Source organism: Triticum urartu, chromosome 6, assembly GCF_003073215.2.
Source record: "Triticum urartu cultivar G1812 chromosome 6, Tu2.1, whole genome shotgun sequence".
NCBI lineage: Eukaryota > Viridiplantae > Streptophyta > Magnoliopsida > Poales > Poaceae > Triticum > Triticum urartu.
Genome location: NC_053027.1, coordinates 137,903,707 through 137,925,649, shown reverse-complemented (window position 1 = coordinate 137,925,649; position 21,943 = coordinate 137,903,707).

Genomic DNA, 21,943 nt, shown 5'->3' with positions numbered 1-21,943 from the left:
TATTATTGCCATCGAGGATAAAAAGATGGGGTTTTCATCATATTGCTTGAGTTAATTCCTCTACATCATGTCATCTTACTTATGCATTACTCTGTTCTTTGTGAACTTAATACTCTAGATGCATGCTGGATAGCGGTTGATTTGTGGAGTAATATAATAGTAGTAGATGCAGAATCATCTCGGTCCACTTGACATGGACGTGATGCCTATATTCATGATCATTGCCTTAGATATCGTCATAACTTTGCGCTTTTCTATCAGTTGCTCGGCAGTAATTTGTTCACCCACTGTATTATTTGCTATCTTGAGAGAAGGCTCTAGTGAAACCTATGGCCCCGGGTCAATCTTCCATCATATAAGTTTCCGATCTGTAATTTTAGTTTCCGATTTACTATTTGCCAATCTTTTACTTTCCGATCTATAAACAAAAAATACCAAAAATATTTACTTTATCGTTTATCTATCTCTATCAGATCTCACTTTTGCAAGTAACCGTGAAGGGATTGGCAACCCTTTTATCGCATTGGGTGCAAGTTGTTTGTTTGTTTGTGCAGGTATTCGGGGACTTGTGTGTTGTCTCCTACTGGATTGATACCTTGGTTCTCAAACTAAGGGAAATACTTATCTCTACTTTGCTGCATCACCCTTTCCTCTTCAAGGGAAAACCAACGCAAGCTTAAGAAGTAGTAGGAAGAATTTCTGGCGCCGTTGCCGGAGAGATCTATGCCAAGTCAAGACATACCAAGTACCCATCATAAACTCTCATACGCATTACATTATTTGCCATTCGCCTCTCGTTTTCCTCTCCCCCACTTCTAAAACGATTTTCGAAAAGATTTGCCCTTTTCTTCGCCCTTTTTCTCGTTTGATCTTATGTTTGCTTGTGTTGCCATGTGCCTTCTATTTGCTTGCTAAAAATCTATTGATATGGATCCTCATCCACTTGCTAATCTTTTTAAAAGATCCAATTATGATGAACCAATTGCTAGTGAGTTGAGTGCACTTGATTATATTTATGAGGTTTTGCTTGAAATTTGTGAATTTGAAAATTGTGACGAAGTGTTGAAAGAAGAAATTTATGAAGTGATTCACGCTAGCTCCTTGAATGAAAAGCATGATTGCAATGATTGAAGGAAATATGCCCTAGAGGCAATTAGAAAGTTGTTATTTTATATTTCCTTATATCATGATAAATGTTTATTATTCATGCTAGAATTGTATTAACCAGAAACTTGATACATGTGTGAATACACGGACAAAACACCGTGTCCCTAGTAAGCCTCTACTAGACTAGCTCGTTAATCAAAGATGGATAAGTTTCCTAACCATAGACATGTGTTGTAATTTGATGAATGGGATCACATCATTAGGAGAATGATGTGATGGACAAGACCCATCCATTAGCTTAGCATGTTGATCGTTCAGTTTTATTGCTATTGCTTTCTACATGTCAAATACATATTCCTTCGATTATGAGATTATGCAACTCCTGAATACCGGAGGAATACCTTGTGTTCTATCAAATGTCACAACGTAACTGGGTAATTATAAAGATGCTCTACAGGTATTTCCAAAGGTGTTTGTTGGGTTGGCATAGATCGAGATTAGGATTGGTCACTCCGAGTATCGGAGAGGTATCTCTGGGTCCTCTCGGTAATACACATCATAAGAAGCCTTGCAAGCAATGTGACTAATGAGTTAGTTGCGGGATGATGTATTATGGAACTAGTAAAGAAACTTGCCAGTAACGAGATTGAACTAGGTATGAAGATACTGATGATCAAATCTCGGGCAAGTAACATACCGATGACAAAGGGAATAACGTATGTTGTCATTACGGTACGACCGATAAAGATCTTCGTAGAATATGTGGGAACCAATATGATCATCCAGGTTCTGCTGTTGGTTATTGACCGGAGAGGTGTCTCGGTCATGTCTACATAGTTCTTGAACCCGTAGGGTCCGCACGTTTAACATTCGATGACGAGTTTGTATTTTATGAGTTATGTGATTTGGGGACCGAATATTGTTAGGAGTCCCGGATGAGATCACGGACATGACGAGGAGTCTTGAAATGGTTAATAGGTAAAGATTCATATATAGGACGATAGTATTTGGACACCGGAAGTGTTCTGGGGGTACCGGGTACATATCGGGTCACTGGAAGGGGTTCCAGGCGACCCCTGACAAACTATATGGGCCTAATGGGCGAAGAGAGGGACAGACCAGCCCCTAAGGGGCTGGTGCACCCCCTATTGGTAGAATAGGAGGAGAAGGAAAGGGGAGGATTCGGCCTCCCTCTTTCCTTCCCCCCTCTCTTTCCTTCCCCCTCTGACACTTATGGAAGGGGGGGAGGCCGACTTGTGGGAGGCACCCAAGTAGGATTACTCCTACTTGGGGTGCCTCTTGCAGCCCCTCTCCCTCTCCCACCTATATATATTGGGGGGGGCACCGCTAGAACACACAACATTGATTCCTAGCCATGTGCGGTGCCCCCCTCCACAGTTTACGCCTCCGGTCATATTGTCGTAGTGCTTAGGCGAAGCCCTGCGCGGATCACTTCACCATCACCGTCACCACACCGTCGTGCTAACGAAACTCTCCCTCAACACTTTGCTTCATCAAGAGTTCGAGGGATGTCTTCGAGCTGAACGTGTGCAGAACTCGGAGGTGCCGTATGTTCGGTGCTTGATCAGTCGGAACGAGAAGGAGTTTGACTACATCAACCACTTTTTCAAACGCTTCCGCTTTTAGTCTACGAGGGTACATGGACACACTCTCTCCTTCTCGTTGCTATGAATCTCCTAGATATATCTTGTGTGAGCATAGGAAATGTTTTGAAATTGCATGCTACATTTCCCAACAGCGGCATCCGAGCCAGGTCTATGCGTAGTTGATATGCACGAGTAGAACACAAAGAGTTGTGGGTGGTGATCGTCATACTGCTTACCACCAATGTCTTATTTTGATTCAGCGGTATTGTTGGATGAAGCGGCCCAGACCAACCTTACATGACCACGTTCATGAGACTGGTTCCACCGACAGACATGCAACTAGTTTTGCATAAAGGTGGCTGGTGGGTGTCTGTTTCTCCAACTTTAGTTGAATCGAATTTGATTGCGGCCGGTCCTTGTTGAAGGTTAAGACAACAAACTTGATAAATCACCGTTGTGGTTTTGATGCGTAGGTAAGAACGGTTCTTGCTAGAAGCCTGCCACGTAAAACTTGCAACAAAAAATTAAGCAGAGGATGTCTAACTTGTTTTTGCAGGGCATGTTGTGATGTGATATGGTCAAGACATGATGTGATATACATTGTTGTATGAGATGATCATGTTTTGTAGAAGTTACCGGCAACTGGTAGGAGCCTTATGGTTGTCACTTTATTGTATGAAATGCAATCGCCATGTAATTGCTTTACTTTATCAATATGCATTAGCGATAGTTGTAGAAGCAATAGTTGGCGATACGACCACGACGCTACGATGGGGATCAAGGTGTCAAGCCGGTGACAATGGAGATCATGACGGTGCTTTGGAGATGGAGATCAAAGGCACAAGATGATGATGGCCATATCATGTCACATATTTTGATTGCATGTGATGTTTATCTTTTATGCATCTTATTTTGCTTAGTACGGCGGTAGCATTATAAGATGATCCCTTACTAAAATTTCAAGGTATAAGTGTTCTCCCTGAGTATGCACCGTTGCGACAGTTCGTCGTGCTGAGACACCATGTGATGATCGGGTGTGATAAGCTCTATGTTCACATACAACGGGTGCAAGATAGTTTTGCACATGCAGAATACTCGGGTTAAACTTGATGAGCCTAGCATGTACAGACATGGCCTCGGAACACTAGAGACCGAAAGGTCGAACGTGAATCATATAGCAGATATGATCAACATATAGATGTTCACCATTGAAAACTACTCCATCTCACGTGATGATCGGACATGGTTTAGTTTATATGGATCACGTGATCATTTAGATGCTCGAGGGATGTCTATCTAAGTGGGATTTCTTAAGTAATTTGATTAATTGAACTTAATTTATCATGAACTTAGTCCCGATAGTATTTGCATATCTATGTTGTAGATCAATAGCTCGCGTTGTAGCTCCCCTATATTTTTGATATGTTCCTAGAGAAAACTAAGTTGAAAGATGATAGTAGCAATGATGTGGACTGGTCCGTGGTCTGAGGATTATCCTCGTTGCTGCACAGAAGAATTATGTTCTTGATGCACCGCTAGGTGACAGACCTATTGCAGGAGCAGATGCAGACGTTATGAATGTTTGACAAGCTCGGTATGATGACTACTTGATAGTTTAGTGCACCATGATTTATGGCTTAGAATCGGGACTTCAAAAATGTTTTGAATACCACAGAGCATATGAGATGTTCCAAGAGTTGAAATTGGTATTTCAGACTCATGCCCATGTCGAGAGGTACGAGACCTCTGACAAGTACTTTGCCTACCAGATGGAGGAGAATGGCTCAGCCAGTGAGCATGTAACCAGAATGTCTGGGTACTACAATCACTTGAATCAAGTGGGAGTTAATCTTCCAGATAAGATAGTGATTGACAGAGTTCTCTAGTCACTATCACCAAGCTACTAGAACTTCGTGATAAACTATAATATGCAAGGGATGACGAAAATGATTCTTGAGCTCTACGTGATGCTGAAATTGGTGAAGGTAGAAATCAAGAAAAAACATCAAGTGTTGATGGTTGACAAGACCACCGGTTTCAAGAAAAAGGGCAAAGCAAAAGAAAGGGAACTTCAAGAAGAATGACAAGCAAGTTGGTACTCCCGTGAAGAAGCCGAAAGCTAGACCCAAGCCTAAAACAGAGTGCTTCTACTGCAAAGGGAATAGTCACTGGAAACGGAACTACCCCAAATACTTGGCGGATAAGAAGGATGGCAAAGTGAACAAAAGTATATTTGATATACATGTTATTGATGTTTCTTTTACTAGTGTTCATAGTAACCCCGGGGTATTTGGTACCGGTTCAGTTGCTAAGATTAGTAACTCGAAACAGGAGTTACAGAATGAACAGAGACTAGTTAAGGGCGAAGTGACGATGTGTGTTCGAAGTGATTCCAAGGTTGATAAGATCACCATCGCACACTCTCTCTACCTTCAGGATTAGTGTTGGACTTAAATAAATGTTATTTGGTGTTTGCGTTGAGCATGAATATGATTGGATCATGTTTATTGCGATACAGTTATTCATTTAAGTCAGAGAATAATTGTTGTTCTTGTTGGAGAACGTAGCATGCAATTTCAAAAAAATTCCTACGATCACGCAAGATCTATCTAGGAGATGCATAGCAATGCAAGGGGGAGAGTGTGTCCACATACCCTCGTAGACCGAAAGCGGAAGTGTTAGGTTAATGCGGTTGATGTAGTCGATCGTCTTCATGATCCAACCGATCCAAGTACCGAATGTACGACACCTCCGTGCTCAGCACACGTTCTGCTCGATGACGCCCCTCGAGCTCTTGATCCTGTAGAGGGTCGAGGGAGAGTTCCGACAACACGAGGGCATGGTGACGGTGATGGTGATGTGATCCGCGCAGGGCTTCGCCTAAGCACTACGACGCTACGACCGGAGGAGTAAACTATGGAGGGGGGCACCACACACGGCTAAGAGATTTCTTGGTGTGCCTTTGGGGTGCCCCCTGCCCCCGTATATAAATGGGGTAGGAGGAGGCCATCGGCCTAGGAGGGGCGCGCCAAGGGGGGAGTCCTGCTTGGACTCCTAGTCCAAGTAGGATTTGGCCCCCACCTTTTCCTTCCAACGGAGGGGAAAAGTGGGAAGGAGAGGAGAGGAAGAAGGAAAGGGGGGCCGCGCCCCCTCCCCTTCCTATTCGGACTCCCCTTGGAGGGGGGCCTCCCCCTTGTGGGCTGTGTCCTCTCCTCTCCCATGGCCCATGATACCTATGATTTCCCTCGGGGGGGTCCGGTAACCCCTCGGTACTCCGATAAAATACCCGAATCACTCGGAACCATTCGGATGTACGAATATAACCTTCCAATATGTGAATCTTTACCTCTCGACCATTTAGAGACTCCTCGTCATGTCCTTGATCTCATCCGGGACTCCGAACAAACTTCAGTCACCAAAACACATAACTCATAATACAAATCGTCATCGAACGTTAGGCGTTTGGACCCTACAGGTTCGAGAACTATGTAGACATGACTGAGACACATCTCCGGTCAAGAACCAATAGCGGAACCTAGATGCTCATATTGTCTCCTACATATTATATATATGAAGATCTTTATCGGTCAAACCGCATAACATCATACGTCATTCCCTTTGTCATCGGTATGTTACTTGCCCGAGATTCGATCGTCGTATCATCATACCTAGTTCAATCTTGTTACCAGCAAGTCTCTTTACTCGTTCTGTAATGCATCATCCCGTAACTAACTCATTAGTCACATTGCTTGCAAGGCTTATAGTGATGTGCATTACCGAGAGGGCCCAGAGATACCTCTCCGATACTCGGAGTGACAAATCCTAATATTGATCTATGCCAACTCAACAAACACCTTTGGAGACACCTGTAGAGCATCTTTATAATCACCCAGTTATGTTGTGACGTTTGATAGCACACTAGGTGTTCCTCTGGTATTCGGGAGTTGCATAATCTCATAGTCAGAGGAATATGTATAAGTCATGAGGAAAGCAATATCAATAAAACTAAATGATCATTATGCTAGGCTAACAGATGGGTCTTGTCCATCAAATTACAACTCATGTATATGGTTAGGAAACTTAACAATCTTTGATTAACGAGCTAGTCAAGTAGAGGCATACTAGGGACACTCTGTTTTGTCTATGTATTCACACATGTACTAAGTTCTCGGTTAATACAATTCTAGCATGAATAATAAAAATTTATCATGATATAAGGAAATATAAATAACAACTTTATTATTGCCTCTAGGGCATATTTGCTTCAGTCTCCCACTTGCACTAGAGTCAATAATCTAGATTACATTGTAATGATTTGAACACCCATGGAGTCTTGGTGCTAATCATGTTTTGCTCGTGAGAGAGGCTTAGTCAACGGGTCTACAACATTCAGATCCGTATGTATTTTTCAAATCTCCATGTCTCCCTCCTTGACTTGATCGCGGATGGAATTGAAGCGTCTCTTGATGTGTTTGGTTCTCTTGTGAAATCTAGATTCCTTCGCCAAGGCAATTACTCCAGTATTGTCACAAAAGATTTTCATTGGACCCGATGCACTAGGTATCGCACCTAAATCAGATATGAACTCCTTCATCCAGACTCCTTCATTTGCTACTTCCGAAGCAGCTATGTACTCCGCTTCAGACGTAGATCCCGCCACGACGCTCTGCTTGGAACTGCACCAACTTACAACTCCACCATTCAATATAAGTACATATCCGGTTTGTAACTTAGAGTCATCCGAATCAGTGTCAAAGCTTGCATCGACGTAACCATTTACGACAAGCTCTTTGTCACGTCCATAAACGAGAAACATATCCTTAGTCCTTTTCAGGTATTTCAGGATGTTCTTGACTGCTGTCTAGTGATCCACTCCTGGATTACTTTGGTACCTCCCTGCTAAACTTATAGCAAGGCACACATCAGGTCTGGTACACAGCATTGCATACATGATAGAACATATGGATGAGGCATAGGGAATGACTTTCATTTTCTCTCTATCTTCTGAAGTGGTCGGGCATTGAGTCTGACTCAACTTCACACCTTGTAACACATGCAAGAACCCTTTCTTTGACTAATCCATTTTGAACTTCTTCAAAACTTTATCAAGGTATGTGCTTTGTGAAAGTCCAATTAACCGTCTTGATCTACCTCTATATATCTTGATGCCCAATATATAAGCAACTTCACCGAGGTCTTTCATTGAAAAATTCTTATTCAAGTATCCTTTTATGCTATTCAGAAATTCTGTATTATTTCCAATCAACAATATGTCATCCACATATAGTATTAGAAATGCTACAGAGCTCCCACTCACTTTCTTGTAAATACAGGCTTCTCCAAAAGTCTGTATAAAATCATATGCTTTGGTCACACTATCAAAGCGTACATTCCAACTCCGAGAGGCTTGCACTAGTCCATAAATGGATCACTGGAGCTTGCACACTCTGTTAGCACCTTTAGGATCGACAAAACCTTATGGTTGCATCATATACAACTCTTCTTTAAGATATCCATTAAGGAATGCAGTTTTGACATCCATTTGCCAAATTTCATAATCATAAAATGCGACAATTGCTAACATGATTCGGACAGACTTAAGCATCGCTATGGGTGAGAAGGTCTCATCGTAGTCAACTCCTTGAACTTGTCAAAAACCATTCACAACAAGTCGAGCTTTGTAGACAGTAACATTATAACATTACTGTCAGCATCAGTCTTCTTCTTAAAGATCCATTTATTCTCTATGGCTTGCTGATCATCGGGAAAGTCAACCAAAGTCAACTCTTTGTTCTCATATGTGGATTCCATCTTAGATTTCATGGCCTCAAGCCATTTCACGGAATCTAGGCTCATCATCGCTTCCTCATAGTTCGTAGGTTCGTCATGGTCTAGTAACATGACTTCCAGAATAGGATTACCATACCACTCTGGTGCGAATCGTACTCTGGTTTACCTACGAGGTTCGTTAGTAACTTGATCTGAAGTTTCATGATCATCCTCATTAGCTTCCTCACTAATTGGTATAGGAATCACTGGAACTGATTTCTGTGATGAACTACTTTCCAATTCCGGAGAAGGTACATTTACCTCATCAAGTTCTACTTTCCTCCCACTCACTTCTTTCAAGAGAAACTCCTTCTCTAGAAAGGATCCATTCTTAGCAACGAATATCTTGCCTTCAGATCTATGATAGAAGGTGTACCCAACAGTCTCCTTTGGGTATCCTATGAAGACACATTTCTCCGATTTGGGTTCGAGCTTATTAGGTTGAAGCTTTTTCACATAAGCATCGCAGCCCCAAACTTTAAGAAACGACAACTTAGGTTTCTTGCCAAACCACAATTCATATGGTGTCATCTCAACGGATTTAGATGGTGCCCTATTTAACGTGAATGCAGCTGTCTCTAAAGCATAACCCCAAAACGATAGCGGTAAATCGGTAAGAGACATCACAGATCGCACCATATCCAATAAAGTACGGTTACGACATTCGGACGCACCATTACGTTGTGGTGTTCCAGGTGGCATGAGTTGCGAAACTATTCCACATTGTTTCAAATGAAGACCAAACTTATAACTCAAATATTCACCTCCACGATCAGATCACAGAAACTTTATTTTCTTGTTACGATGATTTCCCACTTCACTCTGAAATTCTTTGAACTTTTCAAATGTTTCAGACTTATGTTTCATTAAGTAGATATACCCATATCTGCTCAAATCATCTGTGAAGGCTAGAAAATAACGATACCCGCTGAGAGGCTCAACACTCATCGGACCGCATACATCAGTATGTATTATTTCCAACAAGTCAGTTGCTCGCTCCATTGTTCCGGAGACGGAGTCTTAGTCATCTCGCCCATGAGGCATGGTTCGCAAGTATCAAGTGATTCATAATCAAGTGATTCCAAAAGCCCATCGGCATGGAGTTTCTTCATGCTCTTTACACCAATACGACCTAAATGGCAGTGCCACAAATAAGTTGCACTATCATTATTAACTTTGCTTCTTTTGGCTTCAATATTGTGAATATGTGTATCACTACAATCGAGATTCAACAAAAATAGACCACTCATCAAGGGTGCATGACCATAAAAGATATTACTCATATAAATAGAACAACCATTATTCTCTAATTTAAATGAATAACCGTCTCGCATCAAACAAGATCTAGATATAATGTTCATGCTCAAAGCTGGCACCAAATAACAATTATTTAGGTCTAAAACTAATCCCGACGATAGATGTAGAGGTAGTGTGCCAACAGCGATCACATCGACTTTGGAACCATTTCCCATGCGCATCGTCACCTTGTCCTTAGCCAATCTTCATTTATTCCATAGCCCATGTTTTGAGTTGCAAATATGGGCAACAAAACCAGTATCAAATACCCAGGCGCTACTAAAAAGCATTAGTAAGGTACACATCAATAACATGTATATCAAATATACCTTTCACTTTGCCATCCTTCTTAACCTACGATCTATGAAGAAGCTATGATGAGCCCTGATTCTGATAAATGGCTTGAGGCCATGAAATCTGAGATAGGATCCATGTATGAGAACATAGTATGGACTTTGGTGGACTCGCCCAATGATCGGCAAGCCATTGAGAATAAATGGATCTTCAAGAGGAAGACAGACACTGATGGTAGTGTTACTATCTACAAATCTCAACTTGTTGCAAAAGGTTTTCGACAAGTTCAAGGAGTTGACTATGATGAGACTTTCTCACTCGTAGCGATGCTTAAGTCTCTCCGAATCATGTTAGCAATTGCCGCATTTTATGAAATCTAGCAAATAGATGTCAAAACTACATTCCTTAATGGATTTCTTAAAGAAGAATTGTATATGATGCAACCAAAAGGTTTTTTCGATCCTAAAGGTGCTAACAAAGTTTGCAAACTCCAGCGATCCATCTATGGACTGGTGCAAGCATCTTAGAGTTGGAATATACGCTTTGATAAGGTGATCAAAGCATATGGTTCTATACAGACTTATGATCCTGTATTTACAAGAAAGTGAGTGGGATCTCTATAGCATTTCTGATATTATATGTGGATGCCATACTATTGATTGGAAATGATATAGAATTTTTGGATAGCATAAAAGGATACTTGAATAAGAATTTTTCAATGAAAGACCTCGGTGAAGCTGCTTATATATTGGGCATCAAGATCTATAGGGATAGATCGAGACGCTTAATAGGACTTTCATAAACCACATCCCTTGACAAGATTTTGAAGAAGTTCAAAATATATCAGTCAAAGAAAGAGTTCTTGCCTGTGTTGCAAGGTGTGAAGCAGAGTAAGACTCAAAACCCGACCATGGCAGAAGATAGAGAGAGAATGAAAGTCGTTCCCTATGCCTCAGCCATATGTTCTATAAAGTATGCCATGATGTGTACCTGACCTATTGTGTACCTTGCCATGAGTTTGGCAAGGGGGTACAATAGTGATCCAGTAGTAGATCACTGACAGCGGTCAAAATTATCCTTAGGTACCGAAATAGGACTAAGGAAATGTTTCTCGGTTATGGATGTGACAAAGAGTTCGTCGTAAAGGGTTACGTCGATGCAAGCTTTGACACTGATCTGGATGACTCTTAGTCTCAATCTGATACATATTAAAAGTGGGAGCAATTATCTAGAGTAGCTCCATGCAGAGCATTCTAGACATAGAAATTTGCAAAATACATACGGATATGAATGTGGCAGACCCGTTGACTAAACCTCTCTCACAAGCAAAACATGACCACACCTTACTACTCTTTGGGCATTAATCACATGGCGATGTGAACTAGATTATCGACTCTAGTAAACCCTTTGGGTGTTGGTCACATGGCGATGTGAACTATTGGTGTAAAATCACATGGCCATGTGAACTAGATTATTGACTGTAGTGCAAGTTGGAGACTGAAGGAAATATGCCCTAGAGGCAATAATAAAGTTGTTATTTTATATTTCCTTATATCATGATAAATGTTTATTATTCATCCTAGAATTGTATTAACCAGAAACTTGATACACGTGTGAATACATAGCACTACAAAAAAAGACACATCCGTGACATTTTGGGCCGGACGAATATTTTTCCTGTCATGCTTATGACACTTCTATGATGATAATTGTGACAAAACCCGGTATCATCATAGATGTGGTGGGCTCCTACTTCTATGACAAAAAATCATGACAAAAAATGGGCTTTTCGTCCTGGGCGGGCCGGAGCCGCAGCTGCATGACATTCTTTGGGCCGTGCATGATAGAAAAAACCATGGTAGAAGCGAGGGCGAGGAAAATATCGGGGAGTTCCCGGTTACGATGGGTGGTCGGGGTCCGAGCGATGCGTGTTTCTCTCGTACACGTACGCGCGTGGGTGCGAGGCATTGGGCTCTAACTGAACCCGAGCGAGGTGTTCGCCTACTGAACCCGAGCGATTGCACTGCAGACTACGCGTTACTGAACCTGATCGATCGATCGATGGCTGTTAACTAAACCTGATCGAGCGATTCCTTCGCCACACTGCTGCTAACTGAAGCCGATCGATGCTGCCCCTAGATGAACAGTGAGCGTTGTTGGGGGGGGGTGGATGAACAGTTCCCAGTGGGGGGTTGGATGAACAGTTCCCAGTGGGGGGTTGGATGAACAGGACCCCGTGGTAGTAGAGGTCGTTGCCGCTGGATGAACATGACCCCGATCGAGCCGGTTGGGGGTGGATGAACAGGACCCCATGGAGGGCTAGATGAACAGGACCCTGTGGAGGGCTGGTTGAACAGTAGCCGATGGAGGGTTGGATGAACAGTAGCCCGTGGAGGGGTAGTTGATTAGGACCCCTGGAGAGGGCTGGTTGAACAGTAGCCGGTGGAGGAGTGGTGGAGGCTGGATGAACAGGAGCCCGTGGATGAACAGTCGCAGGTGGAGGTTGGAGGAGGTCGACGGTGGATGAACAGTAGGCCGTGGAGGCTGGAGGAGGTCGACGGTGGAGATGAACAGTATCCCGTGGAGTCACGTTTTGTGGTACGCCACACCCCTCCCGATGAACAGGACCCCCGTTTCGGCCGTAGCGCTCCAACACAAGTCCGTTTCCTCCGTTTTGCGGTATGCCACACCCCTCCTGATCAACAGGACCCCGTTTCAATTAAAGGAGGTCTAAGAGAAGTCCGTTTCCTTCATTTTGCGATATGCCAGACCCCTCCCGATGAACAGGACCCCGTTTCGACCGTGGCCGGTCGAACATAAGGTCGTTTCCTCCGTTCTGCGGTATGCCAGGCCTCGTTTCGATCGGCTGTACCGTCCAAGCCGGTTGGCTCCCGATGAACACGGCGTATTCTGACCCAGTCGGTTGCCTCTCGATGAACAGGACGCTATTTCTCCATTCCGACCCAGCCGATTTGCTGCTCGATGAACAGGACACCGTTGCCTCTCCATGTACACAAGCCCTGGCCGTCCGTATATATATGCGTGATTACGTGCTCGAGACCCCGCCTGTATGTACGTACGTGGCCGTATTTTTGCCCTGTGGCTATACATACATGTATAGGACTTAGACGGGACTGCATGAACTGCTATATCGGGTGCTCTACAACGACACGTGCCGCTACTTACTTGGCCATGGTTCATACTTGCAGAGAGACCAATCGACCAGAATGACAACGCTACGTATGCTTCGACCAGGTGGGTCCCGACTGTCAGGCACTTCCTTGCATGCGAAGATGTAGCTGGTGGGTCCCAATAGTTAGGGGGGAAACATTTTTTCGCGAAATATGATGGCCCGTCCGATGGGTCCCTGCTATCCGGTGGAGGAATAATTATTTTTCGTGTAATAAGGAGGCACTTCCTTGCTGCAGCGGTGGACCCAGATGTCAGCCTCTCCATGTACAGTACTCTTCCGATGGAAGTCGTTCCTTGACCACATTGACCACACCGCGCCGAGAGCACCAAGGCGATGTACGATGGTGAGGCCTAGGAAGGGGACGACCCAGAGACGGGGAAGATGCGGCAATGGATGCCCATGCGGAGAGGACTACGAGGGTTCACTGGTTCGGCTGCGGTGTGAGGCTATCGTCACCGCAGGGCCTGGCAAGTGGTGGGAGTAGTAGGGGGCGGTGAGGCCTCTGTGGCAGCACAGCCGGCCACGGGAGGCAAGAGCACGCGGTGGTTTGGATGACTGGAGCAAGAAAATCAGAGGTTGAAGAAGGAGGATGACCGTTGGATGTTAACAATCCGACGGTCACTGTTGACAGAATCGTTTGTTGACTAAGTTGACAAAGCCCTCCGTCCACGTCAACTTAGTAGGCCCACAAGTCAGCCTCCCACTATGGTGGGTCCCAGCTAGCAGGGGGAGTGTTCATTTTTTGTGCGTAATAAGGAGGCACTTCCTTGCGTGTGAAGATATAGCTAGTGGGTCTGAGCTGTCAGCGGGAGTATTCATTCATTTTGGCATAATAAGGAGGTACTTGCTTGCGTGCGCCCATGGACCATGTGGGTCCCAACTGTCAGCCTCTCCATGTACATCCCTCTTCCGATGTTGTCGTTTGTTGACAACATTGACCACGCCGTGCCGAGAACACCAGCGCGATGGACGACGACGAGACCCAGGAAGGGAATGACCCGGAGGCGGCGAAGCAACAATAGTGGAGGGATGTGGGTGAGTAGAGGGATGGCCTGGCTAGCTGTGGGAGTAGTAGGGGGCGGTGAGGCCTGTGCGGCAGCACATCCGGCCACAGGAGACGGGAGCAGGCGGTCCCGCCGGCGCTGGATTTGACGGCTGGAGCAAGAAGATCAGAGTTTGAAGAAACACGACGGTCGTTGGATTGACATCCAACGGCTACGTTTGCTAGAATCGTTTGTTGACATATATAATAAGTAAAAAAATCTTGCATACGCGTCAACTTAATAGGCCCACAAGTCAAACCATTTCCTATTTTTTTAATAATTTATATATAGCTCATTATAACTTCTTACGTAATTTATTGCAGTCTGTTTTTTTTGTTGGACAGGGCAGGGTTAAAAATTTAAATGAAATTTCGCATATTTATGTGGGTTCCAAATTATTTTTAATACCAAAATGTCGAGTCAGATTTAAAGTACTTTGAAGATATTTAAATGGACTTTGCTAACTTCTAAATGGCAGGATTTTAACAACTGGTGCAGACGATTCGCAGATGTCAGATCCGAAGCATGCATGCAGGAGGCCATAATGATTTTGCATACACGTGAGCTGCAGTTGCATTGTTAAACATACATGCATATAAAAGCAAAATTGCTGATGTCATCAAAGATTCCTCTGAAATTTAAACTTTAAAATGTTTTGTAGCACAAACCATAGCTCCAATTGAAAAACTGCTTTCATATAAAAAAATCATCGCGACGAGATCTTTGAAACTAGATCCCATGTTGATATGTTCCGACGACCTTTTTTTTTCAGGTCGAAAGTTATTACGCCTCTCCTACATAAGTTATCAGTGTGCAAGACATAATTTATCATGTTGTTTACACAGATATTATCGAGGTATAAAAAATGGTTCCCACAATTTTTCCTCACGTGCACATGCATGAATACAATAGAGGGCCAAAACAATTTAATGTCGACCAAAATTCTCCCTTTTTAGAAAATCCAAATGTTTTGTAGCTCGAAACGACGATGCCTTCAAAACTAGATCCCATGTTTCTATGTTTCGAAGATTTTTTTATGTCAAAAAGTTACCACATCTGGGGTAATCTGTTGTGTATATATTACCATGATAATGGGGAGGGGGTGTTTTTCAACAAAATAAATCCCCCGGTCAAAACTGTTACCACGCCAGGGCGAAGAAGATTATCAACTATGGTGGGCATATATTACCATGATATTGACACATGGTGTTTTTTTAAAAAAAAACAGGATGAAAAAGTTATCACGTCTAGGCTAAGTAAGTTATCATCAACCCTGTCGTGCGTATATTATCATACTGTTTTCATAGAATTACCAGAGTATGTTTTTCAATAAACTTTTATCTCGTGGTTAAAAGTCACCGTGGTGTTTGTAGTGAGTTATCGGCTTTGTACTATGTATATTACCATGCAATTTGCATAGAAGTTTTCGGGTATGTTGTTTTAACAACTTTTTTTCCATTGGTCATTAATTTTTCTTGATGTTTGTACATTAGTTATCAGATCTTCTATGTGTATATTATCATGCTATTTACACCTAAGTTACCGGATGTATATTTTCCAACTACTTTTTTTCCTGGGTAAATAGTTACCGCGACGTTTGTATGTGAGTTATCAACTCTGATGTGCATGTATTATCATTCTATTTACACAGAAGTTATTGGGGGCATGTTTTTTAATAACCTTTTTCCGAGTAAAGAAAAATTTACCGTAATATTTTGTATGTCAATTATCATCTCTTTTGTGCATATATTATCATGGTATTTACACATAAGTTATAAGGTGTATGTATTCCAACAACTTTTTTTCTCATGTCAAAAGTTATCGTGGCATTTGTACGCGAGTTATCAACTCTGGTGTGCGCGTATTATCACTCTATTTACGTACTAGAAGTTATGGGGAGGGGGGCGGGGTATGTTTTTCCATAATTTTTATCCCGTGGTCAAAAGTTACCACGGTCTTTCTACATGACTAATAGCTTTCTTGTGCATATATTACCATACTATTTACACAGAAATTATAGGTATGCATTTTCAATAAAATTTTGGCCAGTGCCAAAACTTATCGTGGCGATTGTACATGAGTTATCAGCTATGTTGTGTGTATATTATCATATTATTGACACCTAAAATTACAGGGTATGTATTTTCAACAACTTTGATCTCAGGATCAGAAGTTATCATGATGATTGTAGGTGAGTTATCATCTATATATTTTTAACAAGTTTTATCCCAGCATCAAAAGTTATAGAGATGATTGTACGTGAGTTAAGTTCTATTATCCGTATATTACCATGCTATTTGCACATAAGTTATTCAGGTATGTAGTTTTAACAACTTTTATGCCAGGGTGAAAAGTTATCGCGGCGTTTGTACTTGACTTATCATCTATGTTATGTGCATATTATCAAGCTATTTATACATAAGTTATCGGGTATGGTTTTTTAGTGACACTTGTCCCGATGTAAAAGGCTACCACAATGTTAATACATAATCCATTAGCTATGTTCTATAAATCTTCATGAAGAAAATCTCATAAAACAAACTATGCAGGTTGTCCAGAAAATAGTCATCATTAGGTGTGGATATAAGTACAACACGATGCTTGATTCCAACAGAAACCCATGCATGGACCAGGTGGTTTGCTCCTCCATGAATGGCCTTGTGGCCGCAGTCATTAATTTTTGCATGCAGCACCCGCATGCAGGATTCCATGTTTCTCGCACACGTCGTCCACGCCTGACGCGCATTATCCGCATGCAGGATTCTTCTCGCACACGTCGTCCACACCCGACGCGCAGTATTGTTTAAACCGCCAGCTCTAAATGAGACCGCTAGATGCGGATCGAATGGTTAACAAATCGTGCGGATCTGTTGCAAACTGCCGGCAGGAATTTAGCTTTCTCGTATTTAAATTAGGTTAAAGCCCAGTGAAATAGGAATATAAAAATGTGAAAAAATTCAGAAATTATAAAGTAATTGCCAATTTGTCATATGTTTTTATATTTACAACCCATTTCATATTACTTTCAAGATTTGCAGGCGTCTTGAAAGAGTTGCAGTCCATCAGGGCGTAGAAAATTAAGTAGGCCTGGATTAGGGATTCTTCAGAAAAAATAAACTGGGCTCATTTTCACAAAGAAAAAAAATAGCTGGGCTGGTCATATGGTGGACATAAAATATAAGCCTGGGCTAGACGAGCCATGGCCCAGCTGAAACCCTGCTCCGTCTCGACAATAACAAAAAAATACTGCTCGAGCAGCTACGTCCCCGGTGTCAGCCGATCTTGTGCTGTTCTCTTGTCTATTGACTATATATGCTGACAATGTCGTGGGTCCCAGATGTCAGGAAACCACTAGGAGGAAGCATTTTCTTTTTCCATACACTCACATGGTGGGCCCCTACTATCATCCTCTCCATGTACTTCTGCCGATTCCTGTTATTTGTTGACCATGTTGACAACGCGAGAGGGCGACGCCGCGGTGAGCGCCCAAAGCACGCGGAGGACGACGGCGAGGCCTTGGACATCGGCGTTAATGATTTACGAGACGGTGGGGCAGCGATGCGTGCGCTGAGGCGCAGCCAGCCGTGGGAGGCAGAAGCATGCGGACCCGTCGGTGCTAGTTTGGTTTTGGCGGCTGGAGGAAGACATGACTGAAGAAACACGACAAACTATAAAAGCAGTAGAAGTACTTAACAACCTTAACTGAAACCAGTAGGGGCACTTAACAACCATAGCTGAAAGCAGTATGAGTACTTATACAGTTTCAACCATACAAATAACGTCTCGAACAATGCTACTTTGCCTACAGTTAACCAAGGGTGAGGCCGCCAAGCCCCAGGAGTTGGCCCAAGCTCCACCCCGCGCATCCACAACCTTTTGAAAGCGGCTTCATCTCGCAATGTGGTCAATAAATAGGATATTCGCTTTAGAGCCATGGAAAAGCAGGAACATAATCTTCTGTCCTATTCTCTAAGATGGACGGGCCTTCATTATTTGAGACCACCCATGAATAAGTATATTTTCACCTCCAAGGGGAATGGAGTAGGTCGACATAAACATCATGTTGTGACCAAGCGCAAGTCTGACCCGACCATGGTCAGGTATCTGCATAGGAATAATAGAACTGGGTAGTTTTTGTTTTAAGAAGATCACAGCTATAAAACTATGTATATAGTTTATGAACAACATATATAATAGAAAATAGCTCGCACCATAAGTTTCTCGACACAGTTGGACCTGTTCAACGAGTGCAGCAGTGGCACACATATCCCACGTGACCTTCCACCATTGAAACGCCCCACAAGGACCTCAAGACGATCAATAAAGTGTAGGAACTTGTGGATGTCGTCCCAGTCAACTTCAGTGCCATCAGTAACAGCCGAGTTCTTACAGAATAACAAACAAGTAGCCTGCTTAACTCTGAATAAACCTACACGTGCCACCAATTATAAGAAAATATTAGTTAGAAGTAGCATCTTCGTGATAGATTCATTGCTACTTCTAAAGTTAAATTGTGATTAGTTAGATGGAATAGGTGGATTAAGAAGTAATCGAGGCAACAAGCAAGAACCAGATACAAAACTAACATGGATCAACAATTGGGACGACGTCGGGGGGTGGAAGATCGCAGTGAAGATGAGACCAGGTTCTGCTATTTCCATCAACATTCGTGCGCCAACTTTCAGTCCGTAACACTTGAGAAAGTTTATCCAAGTTCGGCCATAAAAAAGCAGTGATCATATTGGTTCATGAACCCAACTCGGAACTTATATCCATGGCTTGTCTTCATTGTGACCTTTAAACTGGTGTATTCAGTTATGGCAAGGTCGGGCATCTTGAGTACATGTGTTCTGGCAGAGCAAGTAATGCACTGCAGGAAAAATAATATGAGAACACAATGTATTCCCTATCCAAATCTAGAAATACTTTCCTCCTTCACGTAAGTGTTGACCATGGTACTAGTACCTTTTATCCAAATATAGCAATCCAAATTTCCAAATTAGTCGACAGCATGTTCAAAAAACCCCACCCTCCCGGATAGAAAAGAGGATTCTATGAACATACTGTGCTCATTTTAAAATCCCGTGTTAAGATGAGAAGGAACAAGTGTGGCGTCTCACCAAGGGCGCAGAAAGGGTCCTCGCACTTTGGGCACTACAAATCAAACACACTAGATTCAGTAGGAAGAAAAATGCATCAACGGCGGCGACTGCCATCCTAGGATTACCCGCGACCAAGGGACTTGGATTTATCAGGGATGGATGAAGAATTCGTACTTGGTTCTCCATGAGAAAACCCTATGCAATCGCCGAGAGGGGGCTTTCTCTGAACAAGCAGACGAGGGAGAAGGGGATTCAGGCCCAGTGATATATTGCCGCTTCATCCGTCCAGCTTACTGCTAAAGCTGGAAAGGTGGGGGGTTTTGTGATTTGACGGCTCATTGGGCATTACTGCGGCGCTACGACCGGGGTGTGTCTACCATGTAGTTGTGCACTCTAATTTGGTGCATATGGCATGTGGACCCCATTGCCGGATGCCCCACATATCAGCCGAAGAAAGTAGAAAGACAGGAGTAAGTAGTTACACATAAATATATTTTTGACAGAGAGATGCTCCCTCTGTAAAGAAATATAAAATCTTCTATATCACAACTTTATACATAAGAAAAATCAAGGGGAATATATATAACATATATAATTATAAAAACATATTTTTAATACATTATAAATGAGTTGGTGATGATGGTGTGCCTGCCATCCTGCAATATAGGCCGTCCGATTTATATCTGACGGATAGGAAGGAAACTATGGCAGTTTTGCAAAAAGGTACCCACACACATCTCTACATTTGCAAATAAGGCCGTCCCTCGTTCATCCTTTTCACTCACAAGATAAAATACTCATACAAATGCATCTTGATGTTACGTGCAACGCATGGACATTATGGGGGTTCAGCTGAGAATATAATACTCACACAGGCTCACAGTTCTGGACTTTGGGCCACAGTCCGGTGGGCCTGCATGTTTGGGGGCCCATGTGTTCTACCTCAGTGGTTTTCATATTGCAAGCGATCGATACGGCACTGGTTTTAGATGCTGTCGCAAGGCGAATACAAAAAATTGAATAAAGCACGACAACTATTGGAATGAAATCGAACGACAGTTCCTAACCAGCAATCAGAGTTGCAGTTCTATCAACAATATACCATGTGATAAATAACACCGTCATACTACTTACACACACAGGACACTTGTTTCACCATGCCAGATTATTACATCAAAATCTCTCGGAGGATAAGTCAGTTCGGCAGTTGCGTGCTGCCACTAAAGAATTTCAAAGTTGATTTGGACCAGCTCTCCTTGCCGTGAAAGTTTGATTTTGATATCATCCCCTACCGCAAGATATGATTTAGATTTGAACCTTGACCATCCTTTAGCATCAATCATCATGCGACCATCTTTTGTACTTACGGTATATTGAGCAGGTTCATTCACACCAAGGCTGCGCATGGTAAGAGAAACTTGGGCACGGTCGCCCGAATTGTTGAACGACTCCCTCATTGCTCTAGGAATTCTCGGTTTGCAAACAAGAAGACATACACAAACAGTTAGATCAACACAGTGAATCATGTGAAACGACGTGGAAAGAAAAAAGAACGAAGCACTTGGGCGGCCAATGCTTACCAAGAAGGTGGACATGTCGGTTTTTGTAAGGACTTCCGTATATGAAGTGCGAACTGCAGCCTAGTCTGTTGCCGGTGCAACTGCTGGTTCCGTTGACACTGCATGGGCCGGAGTAGATGCAAGTGCAAGTGTTGGTGCAGGTGCCGAAGCCGTTGTTGGTGCCCGTGCCGGTGCGACTGGTAGTGCCGCTGCTGCTGCCGGAGATGGTGCTCCTTGTAGAGCTAGTGCCGGTGTCGATGCCCGATCCTCTGGTAGATCAGCCTGATTCGCTGACGCGGTCAGTGCCCAATCCTCAGCTGGATTAGACTGAGTTGTTGCCGCTGTCAGTGCTATAGTAATTGTCGATGCTCGATCCATTGCTGAAGGTGGTACCAATGTGCGAGACAACGACGATCGTGTCTCGTCTGCTATGATTAGCTTTCTAACTTGACTAGGCTTCGTGACCGTGATCCAGTTTGATATGTCCATTTTGCATCATGTTTTCTTACTATTATTTATAATGTTTTTATCCATAATAAGGATTTTTGGAGTAATTCTAATGCCTTTTCTCTCATAATTTGCAAGGAGCACACCAAGAGGGAGAATTCCGGCAGCTGGAAATCTGGAACTGGAAAAGCTACGTCAGGTGATACGTCTCCAACGTATCTATAATTTTTGTTTGTTCCATGCTATTATATTATCTGTTTTGGATGTTTAATGGGCTTTAATATACCTTTTTATATTTTTTTGGGACTAGCCTACTAACCAAAGGCCCAATGCAAATTGTTTTTTTTGCCTATTTCAGTGTTTCGTAGAAAAGGAATATCAAACGGAATCCAAACGGAATGAAACCTTTGGGAGAGTTATTTTTGAACAAACGTGATCGAGGAGACTTGGAGTGGACGTCAAGAAA